The sequence below is a fragment of the Lacerta agilis genome, chromosome 16 (genome assembly GCF_009819535.1).
Source record: "Lacerta agilis isolate rLacAgi1 chromosome 16, rLacAgi1.pri, whole genome shotgun sequence".
NCBI lineage: Eukaryota > Metazoa > Chordata > Lepidosauria > Squamata > Lacertidae > Lacerta > Lacerta agilis.
This window is the reverse complement of record NC_046327.1, coordinates 34,091,959-34,110,174: the sequence shown is the minus strand read 5'-3', so window position 1 is coordinate 34,110,174 and position 18,216 is coordinate 34,091,959. Positions and strand designations below refer to the sequence as shown.

The window sequence follows — 18,216 nt, the reverse complement described above, 5'->3', positions numbered from 1 at the left end:
TTGGTGCGGCAGGAAGGAGGGGACAAGGCAGGGGGCCGAACACGCCCCCCTGCAAGCACGGGAAACGGCCCGTCGTCCGCAACTCCTCCCCTCTGGAATGAGGAGAGGTCTTGTCAGGATTCTGCAGGGAAACAAAGCTGCTTTGCCTGTGCCTTCTCATCAAGGAGCTTCAGCTGAAACAAAACACATGGACTTCATGGAACCCTGCCCAGACATGGGTTGGAGCAGTGGCGGGGGGGGGGGGGAGTTACTTAATCTTTGTTAATCCTTTCAACTGCTTCCTATTACCCTTAGATTAGTGGCTGGAAAACAATGTGCATTCTTTTGGAACTGAGCAGATGTTTCGAAGCCTTTGCAGTGGAAAAAATAAGAACAAGCAGGAAGCTGCAGGTTCTCAGGCAGTAGAACAAGCCAGCAGCTCTCTTCCCCCCCCTCCTCCCCACATGAGCTTCTCAGAGCACCCCACCTTTTCAGTGGTTTGATGTTATTTACACAGTGGCTTTATCTGACCTGCAAGATGAAAAAAGGACACTTGAAGAGTCTTAATTTGAATGGACACCTTTGGGGCCTGTATCCTAACCCTGGAAGCCGCTGCCTGGACTGAGAGACAGAAAGGGGAGCTTATGTGTGCACTTTGAAGTTGAATAGAAGACAAGAGCAGCCTCTGCTGGCAGATGCTGTTACTTCTAGGGAGTCATGAAGCATGGTTTCCAAACTTGATGTAGAATTCTTTCCCCAAAAGGCTGGAGGGGCATTTCTCAAAGGTTGTGGGAGGGCCAACTAGATCCCCCTTCTTTCAGCCCTTAGGAAAAGTTGCTGTTACTTCACCATGTGTTTGGGTTCCATTCATTTTCTTCTTGCTGTTACTGAAGGTTTCTTTAGAATAGCTCTGGTTTCTAGCTCTCCGCTCCTCTGCATTTTCTTTTCTTGTGTGCTTTATTCTGTTGTCTCCTTGGGGATTCCTTTCATGTGTCTGACTGATCAATAGATTTGGTACAACTGCTTACACTCGTATCGATCAAAGATAACGTTGCGTTCTTGGATCCTAACGGGGTTTAGAAACTTTTAAAAGAAGTTAGTCAAAGTTATTGAAATAACTAGAACAAACATTTCAGTGTCTTAAGTCCTGCAGATTTGGGGCTATGGAGGGGGCCTTATCATCTTTGGTTGTGGAGGGAAGAGAAGATGATACCACAAAACAAGTCGCGCAAGGTTCTTCCTTTGTCCCTAAATCACTTTGGATGATGGGCCGCATGGGAAGGAAAGCTTGTGCAGTGGTTAGAGAAGGATGGGCTGAGAGGTAAGATTTTCGAGTTCTCTGAGCAGCACTGCAGGGGAAGTTCTGTTGTTTTTTTAATGGGTTGGAGCTGGAAGGCTAGAGAATTGTTCTATGAGCATTTATCTTTTTTTAAAAAAAAATAATTTTTTATTTTCAAATATATCAAATTACAGCCAATTTAACATCAACACACAAATTACATGAATCAATGCTCTGCCGAGCTACAACTCCCCTCCCTCACGTCAGCAGGTTTTCTAGTCCATTCTCATCCTGCAGTTTTTGTCCCTTCATCTATTGCACTATGTCAAAGGTTTATTCCAATCCTACTAGTGTTTTTAAACTTCCTCTGTTCAATCTTAAATACTCCACAAATTTACTCCAATCTCTTTGAAACCTTGAGTCGTCCTGGTTTCTGACCCTGCCGGTCAGTTTTGCAAGTTCAGCATATTCCACCATCTTCGTCTGCCACTCGTCAATCGTTGGTAATTCCTGTAATTTCCATTTTTGCGCTCTATGAGCATTTATCAAAGGAATATTAAGAGATAGCATGATCTAGTGTTGACCAAGTGTTAGACTGAGCTCCCATTTATGCCTTGAAAATCACTTCAGGACACACCCTAGTACTTAAACTTTCACAAAGTGAAGGTTTCACACGCTCTAAAAGTCTCCATGCTCCCAGTGACTAAGCACAGGGCTGGACTCGTTGCCCTTCGCCAAGTTCCAAATTGATACAAATCCATGATGATGATATTGGATGCAGAGGATCAATGAGCTACTTCAGATAGAGTACACCCATTTATAAATGATACCAATAGTGCTTCAGGATTGAAATGCAGCTTATAAATACTGCAGGGCTCTTGACTGAATTATAAACAGACATCTTGTACATTTTGAAACCTTACTCTGGGCTCAAGCATAGGACTCCCCCCCCCCTTCCTGGCAAGTCTCAGTTAACTGCTACTGGAAAACAACTCAGCCTGTGCTCAGTGTCCATAGCCTGGCCATGGGAAGGTCTGTGGCAGTGGCATTCTTAAAGCCTATATGTGCATAAATCAGCAAAACATGGTGGCATCTCTCACATGATCCCATCATGGGTGTAGCCAGGATTTTGGGGGTGAGCAGGGGGGGGCCAGAACCGAGTTATCTGTGACCCAATTGGTCAGTTTATTTTTATTTATTTAGTTGAATGGGAGGGAGCAGTCCATGGACCCCGTCACATTTCTGGGGCTGGAAACACAAGCATGGCTGAATGTTTTCATACCAATATAGGAAGCTGCATCTCTCCAGCTTAGACTGTCTCAGAACTGGCAGGGACTCTCCAGGGTCTCATAAAAAGGCCTTTCCTCATCGTCCTGCTTCCAGGAGACTGGAGACGCGTAGATTAAACCTGGGACCTTTCGCAATGCTAGGCATATCACCTCAGTCACTGAGTGGTGGTCCCTTTCTGGCTGTGCTCTGTGCTGCCGAGTGGAGAGGGGGGAATCCACTGAGGCTCTCGTGTGTAAACCAATAGTGCAAGAGAGGTAAATGGGAGCAGTCACAAGGTAAAGGTAAAGGAACCCCGGACGACTCTGGGCTCGGTGGTTTAACCCACAGCGCCATCATAGCTGTCAACCTTTCCCTTTTTTGTGGGAAATTCCCTTATAATAGCATTGGGAAACAGCATGACAGCTATGTATATAGCAGTGGGGAACAGCAGGGAGAGTTGACAGCTATGAGCGCCATCCGTGTCCCTCACCCCTGATATAAGAGATCCCAATTGATATAAGAGGTCCCAGTTGATAGGTCTTCATGCATTATCACTAAAAGCACTTTTCCCTGGGGTTCCAGGGTGAGGCAGTCAGGAAGTACTGCCTCCTGGTTGAAGAAGACTTCTTAGCAAGGGTTTCCTTTCAGGTCACAGAGCACCCCTAGTTTCTGGCATGGCTTGTATCTGAGCTGCTGCTGCAGCTGTTATTCTAACTCAGGGGTCAGCAAACCTTTTCAGCAGGGGGCCGGTCCAGTGTCCCTCAGACCTTGTGGGCGGGGACGGACTATATTTTGGGGGGGGAAATGAATGAATTCCTATGCCCCACAAATAACCCAGAGATGCATTCTACTCATGTAAAAACACCAGGCAGGCCCCACAAATAACCCAGAGATGCACATTCTACTCATGTAAAAACACGCTGATTCCCAGACCATCTGCGGGCCACATTTAGAAGGCGATTGGGCCGCATCCGGCCCCCGGGGCCTTAGTTTGGGGACCCCTGTTCTAACTGTTAACCAGCACAGGAGCCTCACTGGAGAAAGGAAGTATGGCCCCTGGTTAGAATTACCGGTAAAAGAAGGGCGAACTGAGGTTTAGAGTAGAGTGAAAAGCACTGATTGGGCTCAATGTTCATGGGGAGAGCAGGGCCAGGGTTCACAGTGCAGAAAGGGTGGTTGAATAGAGGCCTCAAGAGCTGCCTCTGGAAGCCGATTTAAAGAGCACCCTTAGACAAGTCCCTTCCCCTTCTGTCCCCAGATCTGTGGTTCTTAAGTGGTGGCAGCTTTGTTCTGTTCCAGTGACGCACTTTGAGGCTGTTGTGAGCGCAGTGAGTCAACTCTTGGGTCCATGTGCTGGCTGCTACCTTCACCACTGTTGAGGAGTTTCAACAAAGGGGACTCTGCCCTCTTTGTCAGGAGGCCTGCTCCTAATTGTGTCGCCAGAAAGGCTGAATAAAGAGGAAACAAAGGAGACACCTGTTTCTCATAAGCATCTGTGAAGATGGTAATTGGAGGGAGCCAAGAGTATTAATTGCAGAGTACAGTGCATTGTTAGCTTGGCAGGAAACCTTCCCCTCCGCATTGTTGCAACACCCAAAATGAAATCCCTCTGCTGGATTTTGACAGGGGCCTTCTTTGTTCCTGGCTGAAGTAATCTCCATTTGTTTACCTCTGCCTCATCTCAGGTGCTGTCTTGGGGCCAGGCACTTTGGCAGCATGCAGAATTATTTTACTAGCACTTTGCAGGGGGGGGGTTGTGGATTCAAAGAAGACCCTCGCTGTGCATGATATGGTCAGGCACCAGGAAGGAAAAGAGAAGAAATCTGAAAAAATGCACACAGTCCAAACCCAAGGGGGGAACTTGTATCATAATTATGAAAGAGGTTGAAACAAACACTTCGCTGTAAAATTCCAAGCAGAAATTGTTTCATACTAGGAGAGGAGTCAAGAGGGAGGCAAGGGAATGTCATTTGTGAGCACAGCAGCTAGGAATTGGGGTACCGTATTTTTCGCTCCATAAGATGCACTTTTTTCCTCCTAAAAAGTAAAGGGAAATACCTGTGCGTCTTATGGAGCGAATGGTGGTCCCTGGAGCTGAATTGCCCAGGGGCAAAAAGCAGATTGTGCTTTTTATTTTACAAAGAGAAAAGGGAGTGTTGAAAGGACCCCGCTCAGCAGCTGATCAGCAAGAGATCGGGAGAGAGATAAGAGTCCCGGCTCCCTTTCAGCCCCACCCTCCTTTGTTGAATGTGCTGCAGAGGGAGGTTGTTTGTTTCCCCAGGACATGTGACTGGCTGATTAGATTATCTGTCTGGAAACTGTAGAAATGGCTCCCTTTCCTTAAGATTTTTCAGAAATGTGAGTTAAACCCCATAAAAATGGGGCTTTTCCTCTTTGCTTTTCCCCCTTTGCAAAAGGAGCTTTGCTTTTCCCCCTTTGCAAAAAAGCTGCAAAACCTTTAGCTGATCCTCAAAACAAACAAACAAACAAAAAACAACCCAGGGCTTTTCCCTTTGCAAAAAAAAGCTGCAAAACTTTTAGCTGATCCTTAAGAAAGGCCTTTTGTCTTTGCAAAAACAGCTGCAAAACTTTTAGCTGATCCTCAAAAATGCCAGGGCTTTTCCCTTTGCAAAAAAGCTGCAAAACTTTTAGCTGATCCTCAAAAAAAAAAAAAAGGCTTTTAGAGGAGGAAAACCAGAAAAATGTTTTTTTCCTGGGTTTCCTCCTCTAAAAATGAGGTGCGCCCTATGGTCCGGTGCGTCCTATGGAGCGAAAAATACGGTAGGTCATAATCATTTTTGCCCTGCTGGTAGTGTTTGGTGGTTGTTTTCAGAATCAGCCCAAGACATTTTGCTGCTGGAGGTGAAGGGACAAGATGACTCCCACATTTCATTTTAAAAAGTTGAATAGATAGGCAATATAATCATATTTTGATGCTGTGGAAAATACATTGTCCTCCTGAGTACAGATAGCCACCGCTCCCTGCACCACCCCTGCCCAGCACCTGCCACCTGAGGCAGCTCCTTCACTCTGCCTAGTGGTAGGGTGGGCCCTGGCTATATCTTCTCTCAACGTGGTGGTACTGGTTGTCTGTTTTCTTCCAAGTGATTTCACAGCTTTCAGACACTGCTCATCTTCCATACTTAGCTTTGTCAACAGGGCTAAAGATGGTAGTGTTAAAAGGAGAAATCTGAGGGCTCCCTCGGACAAAAAAACAAGGACACCAGCCAGGTGTGCCAGAGCAAAACAGCAGCCAGTAGGCTTGGTCTTTATTGAAGACTGTTGTGACAGGGCTCCCACCCGCCACCAGGTGGAACAAAATGGCAGCCCCGAACAGGAAGAGCTGTTCCTGACAGTGAGAGCTGTTCGGCAGTGGAATTTGCTACCAAGGAGTGTGGTGGAGTCTCCTTCTTTGGAGGTCTTTAAGCAGAGGCTTGACAGCCATCTCTCAGGAATGCTTTGATGGTGTTTCCTGCTTGGCAGGGGGTTGGACTGGATGGCCCTTGTGGTCTCTTCCAACTCTATGATTCTATGACTCTATGATTCTATGAGACCCCAACTTTTATTAGTTACTAATCCCCAAGCTACAACCCCAAAGCTACGTCATTACTATATCACGGATACATCAGAACTACATCACAAACTGGGAGGGTCAGAGGAGGTAACCTGAGTGTTCTGACACCTGTGTCATCCCTCCTTGAACCCCTTGGGTGGGTACATCTCCCTGACAGGGCTCCGCTGTGGACGTGCTGGTACTCTTAGGGGATTATGGCTGCCTTGTGAGCACACCAGGCCTCCCCCTATGGTGTGGATCTGATACACGGTTGATTTTATATGAATTTATAACAGAAGCACTATAGAGAAAGAAATATTTTCACTCCAGTGTGTGTGTGTGTAACTGTTGTGCCTGTGGAACTGGGTGGTTCGAGGAAATTCCTGTAACAGTAGAACAGTCAAATTGGAATTTACCATATTTATGCGAATCTAATGCGACACTGAATCTAATGCACACCTCAGTTTGCATAACCTTGAAACAAAAAAAGTATTTGCTGGTGAATGTAAATGCGGCATCAAATCTAATGTGCACCCTAATTTTCACGACGTAATTTGGCTGGAAAAGGTACGTATTACATTCGAGTAAATACAGTAAGTAGCTGGAGAATCTAGACAACAGGTGTGTGTCTTGTATGCCTCGGCATCAACTTGGATTCAGGTGAGGCCAGATTTGCAGAGCCAACTGTTATGTATGCGATGGTCTGTGTTCACATGAGCTTGGGTCTGAACTAGGATTCTGAGCTCTGTGTTCTGATTCGATACATGATACCCAATCATGTATTATTTCCAGGGTTTGGGCTACTGGCATTGGCTCTTAAGCTCTTGGAGCTTTAGACGGCCAATCGTGTTGAGAGTGGGAGTGGCTCAGGCCTTCAGAAATACATATAAGCCGTTGCTTTGCCCCATTTCACTGTTCGGTTCTGTTAGCTCAATAAAGTCTCTTGCTGTATTCACAATGTCTTGCCTCATAGAAGCCCACGTATACTTTACTGGCAACGAAGGTGGGACGTCAGGATGGGTAGGCTAGACAGAGTTGAAACCACTATTGATGGAGAGATCTTGGTTCAATTCTGACCGCCGCCAAGGTGTGCTCAGGGCAGAACGTTATGGCCACACAGGGCCACATTGAAGAATTTGACAGAGCGGTCCCAGGAAAATAGGACTTATATGCTACCAAGCTTGAGTTCTATCTCGCAGCCAACAAAGCCACCAACCTGGGGGTTCATTCAAGGACATAATGGAGAAACTACAAGAACACTTTACACCACAAGCATCAGAAATATCCCACCAGCAAATGGACCAAGCTCCAACCAAATCAGTGGTGGCTTTCATTGCCGTTTCCTTGATCTGGAGACTATGCTCCATGGCTGGTTTGTGTGCGGCTTACGCGACAAGGAACTGCAACGGCGCCTTTTCACAAAGAAGGACCTGACCTTCCAAGCCACATTTAATGAGGCGTTGGCGTCCTAGACAGCTGGTATAAGAATCCAGGAAGTTTGACAGTGATGGGCCAACCATTTCATTTATGCGGATATAAGGGACATCTTCAGGTGGTATAGCTACTCAGTTGTTAACTAAGAAATAAATGTTTTGGTCAGTGCTTCCAAAGGCATCGGGGTGATTTTGTTGGAAATTGCAGTCAAACATAACTATCCATGAGTGCTAGTTAGTTAATGAATGGGTTAAGACCATAGAGTTAAATTCCTAGACTCAGGTCACGCCCCCTCTTTTCCGATGAGGGAGGAAGCAAAACCTTCTCTTCCTGTTTCCTCTTTCTTCGTGCAATGTAACTGACCAAGGAAGGTGTGCCTAAGTGAGCTCCAAGTTTAGAACACGTGCTTGGAGCAATCTTTTTGTATTTTCTACCCAAGAGCATTCTTTCTGGGTTCTCCTTGCTGCTGCTTGGATAAATGCATGAACCTGACCTTTGGGACTATTGTAAGTAAAGTGTTTCAAACTTACTTAACAGTGTGTGGTCTGTTCATTGCAAGAGGGGTAGAAAGAGGGATGCTGTACACAACCAAGTGGGATATGAAAAGGGTTTAATAACCAACATTCCCACACTATGCTGCTGCTTGACCTTTGTGCGTTAAAACTCTGCTACTGGGGACTCTCCCCTGCTGAAGAGTGTGTTTTGAATCGAGGCACCCAGCCATTTTTGGGTGGTTGTTATTTACCCCACACATGTGGGTCACAGGGATTCATATTTTCCTCCCACAGATTTGGCAGGTGTGCATTGGCACTTATTTATTACTAAAATTAAAAGTGGTTTTGTTAAGAGTTATTTAATAAACATATATCACTTTAAATATACAAGATTGTCTCTAGCTCTATTGTTGTTTGCCATTTTGCATCACAGTGCTGCCATCACCACAACCCACATCCCAGTAGCCCCAAAGACTGCTGTGCATTCAGCAAATATTTCTGTCTGCAGGTCTTGCTTAACCCCTTTGCTGGTTGCTTATTTTGAGACTTGCTTCAAAAGTTCCCAGGAATATTGCTGGATATTAGCCAGCCTTTACACATTCCTCCCGCCCCCCGCAGTTTCATGCTATGACAGTAACTCATAGAGACAATTGTAATGAACAAGATTAGTCACAGATGATTTGACTACATACAAGGCTCTTAGGTCATTGATTTCTTCTCTCCTTTAAAAGCCCTTTGCTTGACAGATGAATTACTTCTGGCCCTCCTGGGAGAATGTTATAATAGTGATGTGGGCAGTTGTATCTTTATTTGCCCTCAAACAGCCATTATCACTTGAGCAGTCCTGCTCTCTAAGCGCTCATTAAGAATTACATATTAGACTTCAGTTTTCGGTGTTAAAAAGGAGAGATGCTCCAGGAGATACTCGAGCAAAGTGGTGGACGGTGTCTTGCCAACTGATCACATAAAGGCAGCCTGGTCTGATTTGTGCCTTTAGCAAAAGCTTGATGCAGGTTAAGTTCTTCATGGGAATAAACACAGTCGCCTCCTAACGCAACCTCTGCCAACCTGGTGCCCTCCATATGTTTTGGGCTGCAACTCGCTCCATCCAGCACAGCCGGCACCAGGATGTCGAAGGCTGTTCTAATACATACTTTTCTGTATTTAGAAATGAGAGAAGGGACGCTCTTGGTACGCTTCGCTGTGACTTTCATTTTGGCACCAAGTAAAAACCTATAATTTTGCCCAGGCATTCATAGACTAGTAGTGGTCTGCTTCGTGGCTGTTAAGCATCAATTATTTTCAAGTATATGTGGTTTTAATTATGGTTGTTCTTCCAGTTAACAGAAGTCTGGTTTGTGATGGTTTGAAGTGATTGATGAATTTTTGGGATTTGTAATCTGATATGAGTTCTGCTGAAATTAGGAAATATATATTAAAAATAAAGGAAACAATACTTTACACTTGGATGCCCTGTTTCAGACTGCTCCATATGTTTGGGTGAGGTATGCATCATGGCTCTTGGTTTAACAGTCGGTTTACCCACACACCCGATTTTTAAATTTAATTACTTTCCCCCCTGATTTTGAATTTCCCTCTCCCAATATGGCACCCAGCTGGTTGACCAGGGCAGGTGTGAGAACCTCTGTCCCCACCTTAGCTTCTTGTAACATATGGAAACCATCCCTGTTAGGATTTTTCCCTCACTGGAGATCTGACCTGTTTGGATCTCAGCGGTTAGCAGAGCAAGCCTGTGTCATTCCCATTCTTGCCTTTCTTCAGTCTCCAGTCTCCCCCTACCCCGATGCACATCTTTTCAGAATCTCGTGAGCAAAAATCCCTCTGGGTAGCTCCTCAGACTACGCTCCAGGCGTTCCTCAGAGAGCTCCATGTACAGTTAGATGTGTAGGTTGTCTTGCACATGGATCCCCTTCATGAAGCCCACTGAACTTGCGGCCGGCAGGAAGTATGGCTAGAGCATGTCCTGTGAGCCCACTACTCTGAGCCGGTCAGAGCAGGAGAGAAGCAATCCCCATCTGCTCAACCAGACGCATACAGGTCACCACTCAAAATGCACCAGTCAAGGCAAAGCTGACACATTTCTTCCACTGTTTACAAAATGGGTGTAATTTCAGAGCCTGTTGCTCAGACACCACTTTTGGCTCTGCCTTTTTCTTTTCTTTTCTTTTCTTTTCTTTTCTTTTCTTTTCTTTTCTTTTCTTTTCTTTCAGCAGGTGCCTGTTGGTGTAGTGATTTATTTCCTCCAGCAGGTGGCAGCACAGTCTCACCGCAAAGTCACATTCTATGGCACTTTGTCAACTGTGCTGAAATATTTTTTGATGTGCGTGTGAAAATCTCTGTGTTTCTTAATTGAACGTGGTGTGCTCCGCTGCACTTTTACTTTCTGCTCAATAGCCATGTAGAAAGCAAGAGTCCTGTCTCCCGAGCATTAGCTACTAACCCCCGGATAGAGTTGTTAAAATGCAGGCAATTTTTTTTGCAAATGAAACATTTTGGACATACTGTACAGATGCAGCGATGGTTAAAGCCTCACCTGCTGAATTTCAGCTTGACAAGCAGCAGTTAAAGGCACAGCAGCGGGCAGCCTTCCCTGTAATTTTTTTTAGCAAGCTCAGGCTGCGGGGTGGGGGGGTGGGGAGATACAGAAATTCTACTTATGAGCATCCTGCCCTCTCCCATACTATGGTCTGTATGGACCTTGTTTGCTATTAAATTCCTCACTCACTTTGCATTTGTTGTTTACTCATCTAGACCAAGGCGAGTTTTTCATCCATTTTTTTTTCTGAATGGCTCAGTATAGAAATAAATATTTTGTTTGGGGACGTCAGGAGGAACAAAAAGTAGACATTATTTCTAAAAAACTTTTTATAGAAGCAAAATGAGAGCAGATAGGCCCAGTCACGTCCTTAATATATTTGTACTGTTGTACCAAGGCATGGGCATCAAACCAGCTCTGCAGCCCAGAAGTACACAGTTGTTGCAAGGGTAAAGGTAAAGGGACTCCTGACAGTTAAGTCCAGTCGCGAACAACTCTGGGGTTGCAGCGCTCATCTCGCTTTACTGGCCGAGGGAGCCAGCATTTGTCCACAGACAGCTTCCGGGTCATGTGGCCGGCATGATTAAGCCACTTCTGGCAAATCAGAGCAGCACACAGAAATGCCATTTACCTTCCCACCAGAGCGGTACCTATTTATCTACTTGTACTTTGACGTGCTTTCGAACTGCTAGGTTGGCAGGAGCAGGGACCAAGCAACGGGCGCTCACCCTTTTGTGGGGATCCAAACCGCCGACCTTCTGATCGGCAAGCCCTAGGCTCTGTGGTTTAGACCACAGCGTCACCTATTTGCCATGTTGCTAAGTTAGTCCCCCCCCTCCCAAATTAATAGTTATCACATTGCTAAGATGCTAACAGACTGTTTGATGTGTACGGTGAAAACAGGCTTTGTTGCTGCACAAAACCCTTTTTACAAGAACACAGGTGAAGATTTCTATGCAGCTTAAAGCCTTCATGTAAGTTTGAAGTGCCAAGACAGTAGAGGTTTTTTTTCTGTTGTTGTTTGCACTTGGCTGCTCCTTCAGTAATCTTACCTGACAGTCACCCAGTTTCCAGTTTCAGTGTGCATTTGCTCATAATTGTATATAAATACAAACCTAAAGAGCAGGAGAGAGCTTTATTCTAGCATATATCTACCGGACATCCAACTGAGCCCTCTTCCTGCCTCCCGATTCCCAGGCTGCTTCTGATACCAAGGTGGTTTGAACAGCTGCCTGCCTCCCAACTTGGCTGCTTCTGTAGATGTGGGTGACAGCACCATGGACTCACAATAGCAAAGTGTGATGTCACAAGGCACGGGTGCAGCTGGAGCAGGAAATGCGAGGGCAGGTCCAATGTCCTAGCATAAATATTACATGTTCCATACTGCAAGTGATGGTGGATTTTAGTAATCAGGTAAGAAACTGTCGCTGAGATTATTTAAAACTTGTGCCGTGGGGGAGGGAGGAGTCAGATGAGTAGAATATGGAATTGGTGACCAACCCTCAAAGTCTCATTTCCATAACTGGACTTAAGCCACACCTTAAAGCACTAATTTGAAAGTGTGTGGATTGCATCTATAATCATATTCCAATTGAACCCCTAGCTTCTGGATAATTGTGTTGTTGTTGTTGTTGGTTGTTTAGCATTTGTAGTGCTTAGTGCTGAAAACACTTCAGAAACATTTAGCATTTATGTAGTGTTGAGTGCTCAAAGTGCTTCGCGTAAGCATTACCTTAAAAAGCCCTGTATGTTAGGACAGTATTAATATCTCGTTTCTTGTTAGCTGCAAGGGTGGGTGCTGAGGCTAAGAAAAATGGGCTTACCTAAAGCCACCTAGGACACAGGTGGCGTTGTTGTCTAAACCACTGAGCCTCTTGGGGCTTGCCGATCCAGAAGGTTGGTGGTTCGAATCCCCGCGACAGGGTGAGCTCCTGTTGCTTGGTCCCTGCTCCTGCCAACCTAGCAGTTCAAAAGCACGCCAAAAAAAGTGCAAGTAGATAAAATAGTACCACTCCGGAGGGAAGGTAAAAGGCGTTTCCGTGCACTTGCTCTGGTTTCCACAGAAGCAGCTTAGTCACGCTGGCCACATGACCCGGAAAAAACTGTCTGTGGACAAACACCAGCTCCCTCGGCCTGTAAAGCGAGATGAGCGCCGCAACCCCAGAGTTGTCTGCAACTGGACTTGTCAGAGGTCCTTTACCATTTTAAAAGCACCTAGTGTGCCTTTGGCAAAGGGGTTTTTTTTTCTGTGTTGAAATAAACATTAACAAATTATTGGAGCTGGGGGTAACTAAAAGCCCTATCCTTGTCTGTCTACTCAAGACTCAGCTCTTCCAATGGAGTTAAGGTGTCTCCCTGCCCAGTGACTGCTTTCCCACTCCAGTTAGCGCCCCCCTCCTGCCCCATAGCATTTCTTCCCACGTGATTCTTCCCACGTGATTTCAAATGCATGCACCATGAAGTCACTCTTTCTCTCAGCTTCAAGCCATGGCGCTCCCATCTACAACAGAAAGCTAAGTTTGCTACCCAGCATGACACTGAATGTGATGGGCTTGGTATAAGTAAGGAACCTTCTTATGGGAGCCCATGATAGGATGTGAGGGCAAATAGTCCTGTCCCATTGTTATTCCCCATTGAGCAGCACAACCTGCCTCTGATCTGGACAGAATGCATCTCATCAAATTCTCCTGCCTTACATGTCTGTTATGAAGCTTGCTACGAATGATGCTATGTAGTACTTTGAGCATCTCTAAAGGGCTATATAAATGCTAAAGAGAGGTGTGTTTTTAATCTTTTAACTTGCTATCTGGCAACCCTAATGAATTGCCCCCAAGTGAGGGCGTTCTTATCTTTTTCATAAGTTCTTTAAGGCTGAAGTAGTTTACTTGGCTTCTCAGATTAGGGTGACCAAGCTGAAAATGTGAAGATCCAGCAGAGAGTAATGCTGTGCCTCAGAGATACAATCTGTGCCCCCCCCCAAGACTTGCAAGCTGTGAAAACACTGCTGAACTCAGTCTATGTGAATATCTTCTGATGTTATTGTTTGGCTGATGGAAGAGGACCTTCTTCCTGTCACTCCCTGGGATTGAAAACTGTCATGCCAGAAGGATTTTGCCTTGCTTGTGAGTGAAAATGCAGAAACGTTAAGAATCCCAAAAGCCAAAACAAAGCTCAGTTGGGTCCATCAGCACTAATTAATCCCTCTCTCTGTTACAGTTTTTATCCCAGGAGGACATGCGTGAAATAAATAACCACAAGATCAGAAAAGGACTTGCGTGCCTCTATTCACATGGTACCTGCGTGGAACTGAGATCTAAACTTTTCTCCTTCCCCCACATGGTGCCTTTGACCAAAAACCAGACCTTTCATGTGCTGCTGCAATTTGAAAAGGAGAAATAAAACTCCTGCAGCTCTGGGTCAAAGCTGCATGTTTATTTGGTACCCCCAGTGAGGGGATTCAAGCTTGCACGGGCTCTGACCTACGAAGGTGTAAGAGCTTCTCCATGCCTGTTGCTGCGTGCAACTGCCTGCCTGCCTGCCTGATTGTGCTGGGAGGGCCGGAGAGATCGAGTATAAGCATTTGTGATTAGCATTAAGCAACACACCAGAGAAGGGAAGTGGCACGAAACCCACACAGCTGGCTCTTTTTGCCCATGATTCTTCTAAGGCAGCTGCCGCCACTGGGCACTTGTAAGCCAGTTCAGACTTTTTTTGTGTGTGCAAGTGTGGATTGGTCTTTCTGCTTTCAGGGGGACCTTCTGCTCACTTGGGAAAGAGAAAGAATATGGTTGGTCTGCTTTGCTGATAGCCAGGATGCAGGCAGAAGAATCTGGCTTGTAGAGACTTGAGCAGGAAGGAGGATATTGCTGGCTCCTGGCGGCCTGGATTGAGAGCACGATAAAGAAGAGAACGTTATGGGCAGAAGGAATTCCCATGCTGTGGACCTCGAGAGCCCCTTTCCTTTGAAAGTTTTGGCAGCGGCTTACTCTCCTTCCTCCTCTTCTTCCAATCCCCCCCACCCATTAAAACAAAACAAAAAGAGCCCTCGAGATGCATCGCAGTGACTAGAATGCCGCTTCTTGCTACTGCAGCTCCAACACACTCCAGGTCTCGGAAGAACGGGGAGGAGCCTGACTTCTCCCCTTGCCTCCAGGACAGTCAAGGGGAGCAAGGGAGGTGGGGACCACGCTGTTTTGCCAGTGCTGATGCTTCAGCTGGGTACCTAAAAAGCCAGCAGTGCATCCATTGAATCTCCCTCCAGGACTGACGCATTATGACACACCTGTGGAGCCCTTGCCTTTGGCCTGCCTGAAGAGCTGCCCCCCGAGACCAGCAGAAGCCTTGGGCCAAAGACTGAGCTGCGCCATGGCTTCCCGAAAGACTCCCCAACCTGCCCAGCATTCCTGAAGACACCTCCAGTACCACAGACGATGACGAGGCCTTCCTCCCCAGTGAGTCCAGGTGACTCACAGGCCTTAGCCAAACAGGAGACCCTTAGCAGGGACACCCAGCTCTCCAGTCTTTTTGCTGTCCATTCGTCCCAACTACATCAAGAAACTGAAGTTCAACAGGAGCATGTATGACTTCAGTCGGAAAATGAAAGCAATGGGGTAAGAACTTGCTTTAACTCCCAGAGCTTCTGGTGAGAAGGTGGGGTGTGGGGTTAGGGACTGTGTTCCACCATCCACAGGAAGCAATGTAGGAGGCCACCTGAGGCCCCAAAAAGATGGACAGCAGCATCCTTGAGGCCTGCTTAAAGAAGCCCACATTCTGAAAGGTGGATTTGGCCTTGGAATGATATATAGGAAAACTTTTGCAGTGTTTTGCTGGGTCATATGCCTTCTATTAGGTAGTGTGAGAGGGCACTTTAGCTTTTGCAGAATTAGATTTTTTAAATGTCATACAGTGGTTGGGGGGCGGGGCAACAAAGATGTTTGGCGGGTAAACATGGCTGCCTCGAGGCTGTGAGAGAGGGTGCCCTTGCCTCTTCTTTTGGCTCATTGTGGTCTGAGTGACATGATCTAATTAGGTGTGTGTTGTGGGGGATAAAGCACTGGGTTTGTGTGTTACCGCTATTTAAGGAGGGCTATAGTGAGACGCACTTGGGAGCTGCCCCAATGAAAGGTGCACCCAGCCTCCCTTTAGCAAGGCTACCAAGGCTACCAAGGCTACTCCTCTCATTCCTGGATTGCACACTCTCTTAGCAGTCCACTTCTGCCTTAGCCCTGCAGCAAAGAGTAAAATGACAGCAGGAAACCACACAGAGCAAGCTGGAGTTAACTCTTTCTTAGCCAATAAAGGATTTGCACAGGAGTGTCAGGCCTAGTGAGCGCAGCAACTCTGCTCCAGCAGGTCTTGCCCCCTTGAGGCAGTTGCAGAGGCTGAAGGTCCCCCAACCTCCCCATAGCTGCCTGTCCCCTCCTCTTCAGGGTCCCGTCCGCCCCGAACAATCTGAGACTGGGCCTGTGTCAAGTTAACTTCTCCTCCACTTTCTTCATGCCTCTCCTGGTTTTGGGAGACCAGAGGGGAGGGGAGCTTGTCATAGCAGAAGGGAAACAACCACTTCTCTTCACCAGCCTGACTCATCTCTGCCTCTCCTGCTTCAGCCTGGACTGTTCTCTGCTACATACTCCCCACGCTCACTAAGCCTTGTTACTTCTTCAGCTTCCGACACTCCTTTTTCCTGTCTTCTCCCTCCAACCACTTCTCCCACCCCCATTTCCCAGGCTCTGCACCTTCTTCCCCCAGGCGTTCCCCAGCTGGTTTCTCCTGCCATTCCTGTGTCCAACCAGTCCATAACACCAAGAGAAAAATGCTTAAAATTGCTGCCTCTGGAAAAGGCAAGTGCCTAGGTATTAGGTAGGAAGAGACATGCAGTGGTGTCAGAGAAGCTTCTGTTCAGGCTTCTTCCCTGACCAGGAGGAGACACATTTTTTTTTGTTCCAAGGGTTCCAGTAAACCCAACCCTGTTTGAATCTCCAGGAATGAGATATGTTTTCTTTCCAGGAGATGAAAGCGGAAATAGGATTCTCAAAAATGCCACCTTACATACAGGATACCAGATACTGCATTTGTACAGTCATGTGGTAGACTTGTGGAATGTACTCTCAGTCCTGGAAGACTCTCTAAAATAGCAGGAAAACTGGGGCGGGCATTTACAGAGAAGGCTGTGCATGCATACTTCAGTCCAGCCCCATCCCGTGGCAGAGACAGCAGTTTTGTTTTTGCACAAAGCACTGCTTTCTTTAAAAAGCTCTACTCCCTTGTGTAGGACATTGGAACCACGTGGGGGGTCAGTTTGAGACAAATGCCGCACTAAATGATTTTGAGCTGGACTTCATGAGAGCTCCTTTCAAAGGAGAGCCAGATATCAGTGAAGCCAGGGATATTACTCTCTCTCTCTAGGACCAGGAAGACTTGCATGTTATCCTTGCAAGATATCATAGCCTAATATAGCATACTCTTGGAGGGTGGGGCCGGGGAACAAGGAGAAGAGTCAAATGACAGCTACCTATTTATTGATTGATTTGATTTTTTTGTTGTAGTTGTACAATTTGGCTGACAGTATACCTATGATAGGCTGGTGACTAGGGTTGCCACTTCTAGCATTGGGTCATCATGTTTGTGGTGGCTTGTCCCTTACTGCAAGATCCAGTTTAACACCTTTCCTAATGAAAAACCAGCTTTGCTAACAATTATAGTGCTCTCTGTTCTCTCATCTGTAGCTTTCTTGCTGATCCTGGGCTTCAAAGGGGTGAGGTGGACTCCCGTGTCCATCAGATTTGCAAGTGCAGTGGCGGCCATTGATACTGATACAGCATGCATATAACCAGGGGGTGAAGGTGGTACTGTGGTCTAAACCACTGAGCCTCTTGGGCTTGCCGATCAGAAGGGCGGCGGTTCGAATCCCCGCGATGGGGTGAGCTCCCGTTGCTCTGTCCCACCTCCTGCCAACCTAGCTGTTCGAAAGCATGCCAGTGCAAGTAGATAAACAGGTACCGCTGTGGCAGGAAGATAAATGGTGTTTCTATGTGCTCTGGTGTCTGTCATGGTGTCCCGTTGCGCCAGAAACGCTTTAGTCCTGCTGGCCACATGACCTGGAAAGCTGTCTGTGGACAAACATGAGCTCCCTCGGCCTGAAGCAAGTTGAGTGCCGCAACCCCATAGTCGCCTTTGTCTGGACTACCATTCAGGGGTCCTATACCCTTACCTTTTTTTTACCAACATGAATAAAAATTTGAGGGGGGCGGGTAAACCCCACCCCACATTATTGATCACAGGAAACACACCATTGGAATGGCAATGCCCATCAACTTTGCTGGGGCCCAGCACCCTCAAATATTTTATTGTGGGGTGCGAAGGCACCACAGCCCCTAGGAGTTGGCTCCTATGCAAGTAACATGATCTGAATATCTGGCACATTCCAAACTTACCCTTGCTCCGCATTTCTAGGCACAGGTCTGGGCTTTCCTAGTCTGGGGCCAAGCACTCTTTTTCCATTCACTGCTTTCCCCACAAAACCTCACTCTTTACCATTGAATCGGAGCAAATGGCAATCCACAGAAAACCCGAATTGTCCTTTGCTTTGATTCAGCAGTAAAGATTGGGTTTCCCTGAGAAAAGTGGTGGGGTAAAAAGAAAAGAACTGGAA

The 18,216-nt window shown here is 46.6% G+C and overlaps 1 protein-coding gene across 1 annotated transcript in view; it reads left to right on the top strand.

Moving 5' to 3' along the window:
• Positions 1-18,216, top strand: part of PDE4A (phosphodiesterase 4A) — a 266,902-nt gene that overhangs the window by 137,615 nt on the left and 111,071 nt on the right.